General features: G+C 41.8%; 1 protein-coding gene across 1 annotated transcript in view; it reads left to right on the top strand.

Moving 5' to 3' along the window:
* Positions 1 to 10,446, top strand: part of DHCR24 (24-dehydrocholesterol reductase) — a 90,723-nt gene that overhangs the window by 4,761 nt on the left and 75,516 nt on the right. Inside the window, exon 2 of the mRNA XM_070745936.1 lies at positions 6,017 to 6,100. The gene's annotated coding sequence lies outside the window, so the exon portion shown is untranslated. The remainder of the gene's footprint in view (positions 1 to 6,016; positions 6,101 to 10,446) is intronic.

The raw sequence follows: 10,446 nt of genomic DNA, 5'->3' as shown, positions 1-10,446 counted from the left end.
CTCAGCCAGCCAGTTTTAAATGGGTTTGTAATGAATGCAAACAAGATCTTTAAATTCACATTTGGGTAACTCTGCCTGGGGGGAGCTTTACTATAACCTTCCTCCTGGCTATAGACAGTGCAAAAGCTGGCAATGATTTGCCAAGGGGGTGTGGAGAGGAAGTGAGAGGTTCTAGGCTCCAATCCGAGTCAAAGCTAAGGGTCTGAATGGTGAACGGTGAATTAGAGAGCAGGTAGACAGGCAAGGAAATTCTATTTGCACTATATTTCAATACTTTACTCTCAAATTAAAATGTAGCTTCTATCGTGTAATATGTCTTTCTTTGTGTGTATGTAATAACCTGGTTTGTTTATTGAAAACATTTCTTAAACATCTTTTGTCCAGGGATAGAAACATAGAAAGAAGATTGACAGCAGAAAAAGACCTCATGGTCCATCTAGTCTGCCCTTATACTATTTCCTGTGTTTTATCTTAGGGTGGATATGTGTTTATCCCAGGCATGTTTAAATTCAGTGACTGTGGATTTACCATCCACGTCTGCTGGAAGTTTGTTCCAAGCATCTACTACTCTTTCAGTAAAATAATATTTTCTCACGTTGCTTCTGATCTTTCCCCCAACTAACCTCAGATTGTGCCCCCTTGTTCTTGTGTTCACTTTCCTATTAAAAACACTTCTCTCCTGAACCTTATTTAACCCCTTAACATATTTTAAATGTTTTGATCATGTCCCCCCTATACAGATTGAGTTCAGCCTGGTGTATGAAATTCACAAAAGCAATATATGAAATGTGTACCAAAATAGAAAACCCCAAAGCAGTGAATTATTTTAAAAGCACATAATACGAGCTATGGGTAAAATTATGAATAAAATTAAATTATGTGTGAGCGGTTCCTTCAGTGACTAATATACAAAAATGCACCATTGATGCAAGCTAATAAATGAAATATTCTGGAAATTTTTCAAGCTTTGGAGAATGAAGTTGTCTCATTAAGAAAGACAAATGAAAACCAAGTTTTGTGAATTATTTGCTTTCTTAATTAGTGAGAAGAGGCATATTTAGATGGGAATCCTCAGCTATAGCCATGTTCTTTTCCCGGGTAACGGAAATAACAACTGAACTGCACTGTACCAATATGAATAAATATGATTGATGTGTTTACTATATTTATAATCACCCCTCCGTTTCCACATTCCTTCATTAGATATTATTTTTTGAAAACTCCAGTTTCAAATAGTTACAATCTTAATTGTAATCCAAGAGTGCATTTTCCCATCATTCCAAACACTCTTAGTTTTCTGGGTTTACTCTTAATTCATCTAAAGATTTTCCATAATTAATCTTTTTTTAGATGGATCTTCAAGCATTTCATCCTGAATCTGCTATGCCATCATTCATACTTTCTTTTCCCAAAGCCACAAACCTCCCCGCCCCCCCGGTCGTCTTTCTTCTAATGGAAAATATTGTAACTTGTATGACTGTAACTTGTTGCTTATATCCTAAGATTTTTATTAATATTGCTTCTTCATTGCTTGTTTGACCCCTATGACAATCATTAAGTGTCATACCACATGATTCTTGACAAATGTATATTTTATTTTATGTACGCTGAGAGCATATGCACCAAGACAAATTCCTTGTGTGTCCAATCACACTTGGCCAATAAAAGTATATTCTATTCTGTTCTATTCTATTCTATTTCAACTACAGCACTTTATTGTCTTCCCTTAAAATCACTTCAGATTTACAGTATAAACACAAATATTTTGGGAGTAGGTTGCCATCTAGTGGAACTTTCAACTTGCAAATAGGAAAGTAACTCACTGGAAATTTGCTTGTTGGTGCTTGATTTCAATATCAGTTTGTTCCCTTATGAAAAAAGGGGAAATTTAGGATTCTAAATATTCTCCCCAAGATTTGTTTTATTCTCTCTTTTTTTGCCTTTTGCACAGATCTTTCCCCCCCCAGTTATTTAGCCAGCAGTCAAATTTGACCAAACCTGCATCCATCTCGGTTTGCTTTTCAAAATTTGGTACCTAGAATAGTGGCTTTAATTTTTTAAATTATTATTTATTTATTTATTTATTTATTGGATTTATATGCTGCCCCTCTCTGAAGACTAGGAGCGGCTTACAACATATAAAAGAAACAATGTAAACATCCTTATAAAATTAATTTAAGCTAATTAATCTAAAAACCCAATAGCCTTAAAAATCAATCATTCCCATTCACACAACAAACCTACATTACATTTCATTGGCCAGGGGGCTAGGGTCTAATGGCCCCAAGCCTGGTGGCATAAATGAGTCTTTAGACTCTTGTGAAAGGCAAGGAGGGTGGGGGCAGTGCAGATCTCTGGGGGAAGTTGATTCCAGAGGACTGGAGCCCCCACAGAGAGGGCTCTTCCCCTAGGCCCTGGCAAGTGACATTGTCTAGTTGATGGGACCTGGAGAAAGCGAACTCTGTGGGACCTAAACGGTCGCTGGGACTGATGTGGCAGGAGGCAGTCCTGCAAGCTTTATAGGCCATAACCGACACTTTGAATTGCATCCAGAAACTAATCGGTGGCCAATGCAGTCCACGGAGTGCTGGAGAAACATGGGCATGCCTTTGGAGGCCCATGACTGCTCGTGCAGCTGCATTTTGCATGATCTGAAGTTTCCGAACATTCTTCAAAGATAGCCCCATGTAAAGAGCATTGCAGTAGTCAAACCTCGAGGTGATAAGGGCATGAGTGACTATGAGTAAAGACTCTCTGTCGAAATAGGGCCGCAACTGGCGCACCAGGTGAACCTGGGCAAACACCCCCCTCTGCCACAGCCAAAAGATGATGTTCCAAAGTCAGTTGTGGATCGAGGGGGACGCCCATGTTGCGGACCCCCTCTGAGGTGTCACATGCTCCGGAGGCTTTTCTGAAGCCTGGGGAGGGTAAAAATGGTCTCCCTCCACCCCCCAGAAGGCCAAAAATCAGATACGTTGGTATGCGTACCATCACGGATCTATGCCATTGAACCTGAACCTCTGATGTCCAGAAGGATGTCCAGCCATCCAAAACAGCTTTTGAAGAGCCACAAAGAGTTTCAGGGGGAAAATAGAACCAAAACTATTATCCTGCATGCTTTCTGTAGCATAAGAATGGACTACCCATTAATTGTCCCCCTTTATCCACTCCCCTCACATTGCGCTATGAAAATTGGATATTAAAATGGTTAAATTGTGCAGGTATGGGACATCTATCAGATTTTGAGGAGAATTTTAAGAAGGGCTGTGGGAATGCCAGGTGAACAATTAAAAAAACAAATCAAAAGAAAATTAACCAAGCACTAATTTGGTTCCTAGTTTAATGAAAAGAAGGACTCGGGGGTGACACAAGAGCAGTGTTCCAATATCTAAGGGCAGCAGTGAAATATACCTACCTTCCCTACCAGTTCGGAAGCTCATGTTTTTTCACACTCTGCACATGCGCAGAAGGCTTTGTGCGTGCACAGCGGATTAAAAATAGAAGAAGAAAATGACAACATCTCGGCAGGTCTGTAGAGCCTTGCACTTCTCCATACCACCAGCAGCCACCACTACCAGTATGCCCAAACTGGGCCAAACCAGCAACATTTCACCCCTGTCTAAGGGGTTGCCACAAAGAAGAGGGAGTCAAGCTATTCTCAAAAGTACCTGAAGGCAGAACAAGAAGCAATGAATGGAAACTAATCAAGGAGAAAACCAACCTAGAACTAAAGAGAAATTTCCTGACAGAGCAATGAATCAGTGGAATGAATTGCTTCCAGAAGTTGTGGGTGCTCCAATACTGGAGTTTTTAAAGAATAGAATAGAATTGGAAGTCTGCGCATCTGTTCTGTCAAGCTCTCTGGTAGAATCCTCCCAAAAATGCACAGATACAATTTCAGACACACACACGTTTGAAAATTCAAAACAATGTTCTTTAAACCGAAAATGCAAATAAACAGAGCACTCTTTTTTGTATAGCAAAGAGCAATTACCAAACAAATTGGTAATTTGTACAAGTCCCTTATCAGTTCTGTGATACTTAGCTTGCAGCTGTGAGGCAATTCACAGTCCTTCTTCTTTCACAAAGGGAAACACACTGTGCTCTGGTTTAGTTTCAAAGCGGGGGGAAATCAGCACACAAAGATCAAAGTCAGCAAAGCAGTCATGAAACACAACGATCAGATAATCCTCCACAATGGCGAAACCCACAGGCTGCTATTTATAGCAGCCTCACTAATTATCACAGCCCCACCCAACCACAGGTGGACTCATTTTCTTTGATAATAATCTCTCAGTTGTTGTTGCCTATGCATCTCTCTCTGCATGTGTGGCTGTATCATTAACTCTTGTTCTGAATCCAAGGAGGAGCTAGATAATTGATCTCCTTCTGAGCTGTCTGCCCCACTCTCCTCCTCCCTGTCACTCATGTCTTCTTGGTCAGAGGAGCCTTCATGAGCAGATTCCACCGGGGGCAAAACAGGCCTGCAGCATGTGGATGTCTCCCCCACATCCACAGTCCTTGGGGCAGGAGCTGGGCCAGAGCTAACAACAACAGCATCTTTAAACGCCGCCATTTAAAGAATAGAATAGAATAGTATAGAATAGAATAGAATTTTATTGGCCAAGTGTGATTGGACACACAAGGAATTTGTCTTGGCGCAGATGCTCTCAGCTTACATAAAAGAAAAAGATACATTTGTCAAGAATCATGTGGTACAAGACTTCATGATTGTCATAGGGGTCAAATAAGCAATGAGGAAACAATCAATATTAATAAAAATCTTAGGATACAACCAACAAGTTGCAGTCATACAGTCCTAAGTGTGAGGAGAAGGATGATAGGAATGATGAGAAAAACTAGTAGAAATAGAAGTGTAGATTTAGTAAAAAGTCTGACAGTGTTGAGGGAGTTATTTGTTTAGTAGAGAGATGGTGTTCGGGGGAAAACTGTTCTTGTGTCTAGTTGTCTTGGTGTGCGGGGCTCTATAGTGATGTTTTGAGGGTAGGAGTTGAAACAGTTTGCGTCCAGGATGCGACGGGGCAGTAAATATTTTCCCCACCCTCTTTTTGACTCCTGCAGTACACAGGTCCTCAATGGAAGGCAGGTGGCAGCAATTGTTTTTTCTGCAGTTCTACAGTTAAAGAAGAGATTGAACAACCGTTTGTCTGAAATGGCTTCCTGCCTGAGCAATGGGTTGGAGTAGAAGATCTCCAAGGTCCCTTTCAATATATACAAATAAAAGAGAATCTGACCAAGATAGCAATATCCTCTTAATATTCTGAAAAGAACATTTGAGTTAAAGGGCATGACGTACAGCTATGGCAGGGTTTTTTTCCTTTTTTTTTTTTTTGCTATGCTTACAGCATTTATATTTGGAAACACATAATCTATCTATTGTAACTATTACTGTTAGCAATATAATTTGAGGACTGTAAAATTTAATTTCTAAATGAAGCTATAGTTTTTTATTTTAAAAAAACCTGAAATACTTTCTTTGGCTAACCATCTTTCATTTTTTCTCCCTGCCCTGCATCCAAACCTTTAGACAACATGAAAATGGGCATGACAAGCACATGAATTATATGCCTCCTGACACACCAGGAGAGAAAATGACTGGAGGTGTTTGGGGGGGAAAGAGACACAGCAATAAAGCCATTAGAAACTTGGTGAATCTTTGTTTGTGAGGTCAAATAAACTTTTCAATGATGGCCAAGGTGCTTTGCCCACTTATCTCTGCCCTGGTAGCCTGGTTCTATGTTAAACGTGCACAGATTGCCCTGAACACCATGGGGGAAGATGGTGAAACGAACCAATTTTAAGATAATCCCATACTGTATATAACTAATTTTCGGGAAGAATATTTCCTTTTAACCAATAAAAGGGTGCAACCCAGCTAAAAATACCAGAGACTTAATTGCATTCTTGATGCTGCCACCAGATCCATTGTCTAACACCCACATAACCTATTCTTTAGCTTGAAGGAAGAATTGATCAAACATGTGATATCTTCTAGGCTGTTTTTTGTTGCTGGAGAAGATGGGGAAGAATAGCTCCTTGCCTGGGAACAGATGGAATACAATTTACTCTGGAGGAACAGGTATGGGCTGCTGGCAGGAGACGAATCTAATTTAAGGCCCAGCGGGACATGGGGTAGGCTTTCTTGTCCTAATTTTAAGCCCCCAAAGATAAACAATGCATTGTTCTAAACCTGCAAAACAACCTTTTCATTAAAGGAAGACACAGTAAGTCATCCATCCCTCTTTAAGAAGCAAAATGTACCCATGCATTGGTAGTCCTCGACTTACGACTACCATTAGGACTGGAACTTCTGCTGCTAAGTGATGTGTCATTAAGTGAGTCTGATTTTACAACCCTTTTTGGAGATACTTAAATAAATGGTTGTAAGTCAAGGATTACAGTACCTGTATAGAATTAATTATTTTTCTACAAGTTCTGATCCTGTGTCCCTGGCAGCAGCCAGAACTATACAAATTAAGCACATGAATTTTTTTGGGACCAAGGGTATTTCTTTATTTATTTATTGGATTTGTATGCCGCCCCTCTCCGTGGACTCGGGGCGGCTAACAACAGTGATAAAACCAATATGTAGCAATCCAATAATAAAACAACTAAAAACCCTTATTATAAAAACCAGACATACATACTGACATACCATGCATAAACTGGAGAGGCCCAGGGGGAAAGAATATCTCAGTTCCCCCATGCCTGACGGCAGAGGTGGGTTTTAAGGAGTTTGTGAAAGGCAAGGAGGGTGGGGGCAATTCTGATCTCTGGAGGGAGTTGGTTCCAGAGGGCCGGGGCTGCCACAGAGAAGGCTCTTCCCCTGGGTCCCACCAAACGACATTGTTTAGTTGATGGGACCCGGAGAAGGCCCACTCTGTGGGGCCTAATCGGTCGCTGGGATTCGTGCGGCAGAAGGCGGTCCCAGAGATAATCTGGTCCGGTGCCATGAAGGGCTTTATAGGTCATAACCAACACTTTGAATTGTGACCGGAAACTGATTGGCAACCAATGCAGACTTAAATTCCTCTATGTTGGACTTTTATTTAAAGCATTCTCATCAGACTCAAGATTGACTCAGCCTTCCACCCTTCCAAGGTTGGTAAAATGAGGACCAGCTTGTTAGGAGTAATAGGCTGATTCTGTAAACCACTTAGAGAGAGCTGTAAAGCACTGTGAAGCTGTATATACCGGTAAGTCTAAGTGTTATTGCTATAGAAACATAGAAGATTGACAGCAGAAACAGACCTCATGGTCCATCTAGTCTGCCCTTATACTATTTCCTGTATTTTATCTTAGGATGGATATATGTTTATCCCAGGCATGTTTAAATTCAGTGACTGTGGATTTACCAACCATGTCTGCTGGAAGTTTGTTCCAAACATCTACTACTCATTTAGTAAAATAATATTTTCTCACGTTGCTTCTGATCTTTCCCCCAACTAACCGCAGATTGTGCCCCCTTGTTCTTGTGTTCACTTTCCTATTAAAAACACTTCCCTCCTGAACCTTATTTAACCCTTTAACATATTTAAATGTTTCGATCATGTCCCCCCTTTCCCTTCTGTCCTGAAGACTATACAGATTGAGTTCATTAAGTTTTTCCTGATATGTTTTATAATTAAGACCTTCCACCATTTTTGTAGCCCGTCTTTGGACCCGTTCAATTGCTATCCCTGAATGTTGTCAGATCACAAAAAAGTTGGCAATTTCTTCTGCATATCTTAATGTATCAATAACAAACACAGAAAAATTATGTGTCCTGACATTTTTTCCCACCAATCTCCTCAGCAGATTTATTTATTTATTATTTAATTTATACGACGCTCAAGTCCCGAAGGACTCTGGGTGACTTACAACAAGGTACATCTTTTTTTAAAAAAAAAAAAAACAGTTTAAAAAACAATTTAAAACTCCTTATATAAAAACATCCATATCTTTTGTGGCCGGATCTAAAAGATGTGTCATTTTATCATTGGCCCCAGGCTTGCTGGCAAAGCCAAGGCTTTAAGGCTTTCTGGAAGGCCACTAGGACAGGGGCAGGTTCCAGAGAGCCGCTGCCGCTGCAGAGAAGGCCCTTCTCCGTGGTACCACCAACCGACACTGCTTAGTGATGGGACCCGGAGAAGGCCAACCCTGTGGGCCCTTATCAGTCGTTGGGAGCTGTGCGGCAGAAGGCGATCCCAATGATAGTTTGGCCCTAAATCATAGATAACATATAGATACATAGATCATCCAAGGACACGGGATATGTTGTCACCAGTACACTGATGACACCCAGTTGTACATCTCCACCCCATGCCCACTCGGTGAAGCAGTGGAAGTGATGTTCCGGTGCCTGGAGGCTGTTAAGGTCTGGATGGGTGCCAACAGACTCAAACATAACCCCAACAAGATGGAGTGACTGTGGATTTTGCCTCCCAAGGAGAATCCCATCTGTCCGTCCATCACCCGAGGGGGGGAATTATTGACCCCCTCAGAGAGGGTTCGCAACTTGGGTGTCCTCCTCAACCCACAGCTGATGTTAGAACACCATCTTTCGGCTGTGGCGAGGGGGTCGTTTGCCCAGGGTTGCCTGATGCACCAGTTGCGGCCCTATTTGGACAGGGAGTCTCTGCTCACAGTCACTCATGCCCTTATCATCTCAAGGTTCGATTACTGCAATGCTCTCTAAATGGGGCTACCTCTGAAGAGTGTTTGGAAACTTCAAATCATGAAGAATGCAGCCGCACGAGTGTTCATGGGTCTTCCCAGATGCCACATGTTTTTCCAACACTCCGCGGACTGCATTGGTTGCCGATTGGTTTCTGGACACAATTCAAAGTGTTGGTGATGACCTAAAGATGGCATCGGATCAGATTAGTTACAGGACCGCCTTCTACCGCATGAATCCCAGTGACCGGTTAGGTCCCACAGAGTTGGCCTTCTCCGGGTGCCGTCGGCTAGACAATGTCATCTGGCGGGGCCCAGGGGAAGAGCCTTCTCTGTGGTGGCCCCGGCCCTCTGGAATCAACTCCCTCCAGAGATTCGCACTGCCCCCACCCTCCTTGCCTCTCGCAAGAGTCTAAAGACTCGTTTATGTCGCCTTTAATTCTTACATGCAAATGAAAGCCTCAGCAGCTTAAGCTTTGATTAATATTAATCATCATTAGTTCATGATGATTAATATTATTATAAGATTGTGTCCTTAAACCAGAGACAGGAAATATGGTCAGCAGATGATGGTTGATTACATCATGCTGACTTTTAGCCTTGCAATCATTGTTCAAATCTATCCTCTGGCATATTCATCTGTGACTATAACGCAGTTGTCATTTGTAAATTATTTTAAGTTAAACGATTATTAGAGTAGAGCTAAAGCAATTAATTCCGGAAAAAATTAAACCACACACACACTCCATGCCACCCAAAAGATGACATTCTTACTCAGATGAAATAAGATATTTGCACAGTGTTAGGAAATATTCCAAATATTATATGGATGAAAGCAGAGGTGGGTTCCTCCGGGTTTGGACCAGTTTGCCTGAACTGGTAGCGATCCGCTAGTGACATCACTGAACTGGATTGATCGATGTCAGTCCGTAGCCGCCGTTTTTACATTTTGGAAGTTTTTTCCTGTTCTGCTACTGGAAAGTGTTGTGGTTAGCTCTGGCCCAGCTCTTGCCACAGGACTGTGGATGTGGGGGAGACATCCACATGCTGCAGGCCTGTTTTGCCCCCCCGGTGGAATCTGCTGATGAAGGCTCCTCTGACCAAGAAGACATGGGTGACAGGGAGGAGGAGAGTGTGGCAGACAGCTCAGAAGGAGATCAATTATCTAGCTCCTCCTTGGATTCAGAACAAGAGTTAATGATACAGCCACGCATGCCGAGAGCGATGCATAGGCAACAACAACTGAGAGATTATTATCAAAGAAAATGAGGCCACCTGTGGTTGGGTGGGGCTGTGGTGATTAGTGAGGCTGCTATAAATAGCAGCCTGTGGGTTTGGCCATTGTGGAGGATTATCTGATCATTGTGTTTCGTGACTGCTTTAGTGACTTTGACCTTTTGTGTGCTGATTTTTCCCCGCTTTGAAACTAAACCAGAGCAAAGTGTGTTTCACTTTGTGAAAGAAGAAGGACTGTGAATTGCCTCACAGCTACAAGGTAAGTATCACAGAACTGATAAGGGACTTGTACAAAGTACCAGTTTGTTTGGAGATGAGTGCTCTTTGCTATACCAAAAGAGGGCTTAGTTTAAGTAAATTTTCATTATAAAGAACATTGTTTTGAATTTTCAAACGTGTGTGTGTCTGAAATTTGTACCTGTGAATTTTTGGGAGGATTCTACCAGAGAGCCCAACAGAACACTGAGTTTCACCAAGGCAATATTTGAGACCATAACCTCCCTTGTATATAAGCAGCAGTGAAATCATTTAATG

This window comes from Erythrolamprus reginae, chromosome 3 (assembly GCF_031021105.1).
Source record: "Erythrolamprus reginae isolate rEryReg1 chromosome 3, rEryReg1.hap1, whole genome shotgun sequence".
Classification (NCBI taxonomy): Eukaryota; Metazoa; Chordata; class Lepidosauria; order Squamata; family Dipsadidae; genus Erythrolamprus; species Erythrolamprus reginae.
This window is presented reverse-complemented; position numbering and strand designations above follow the sequence as displayed.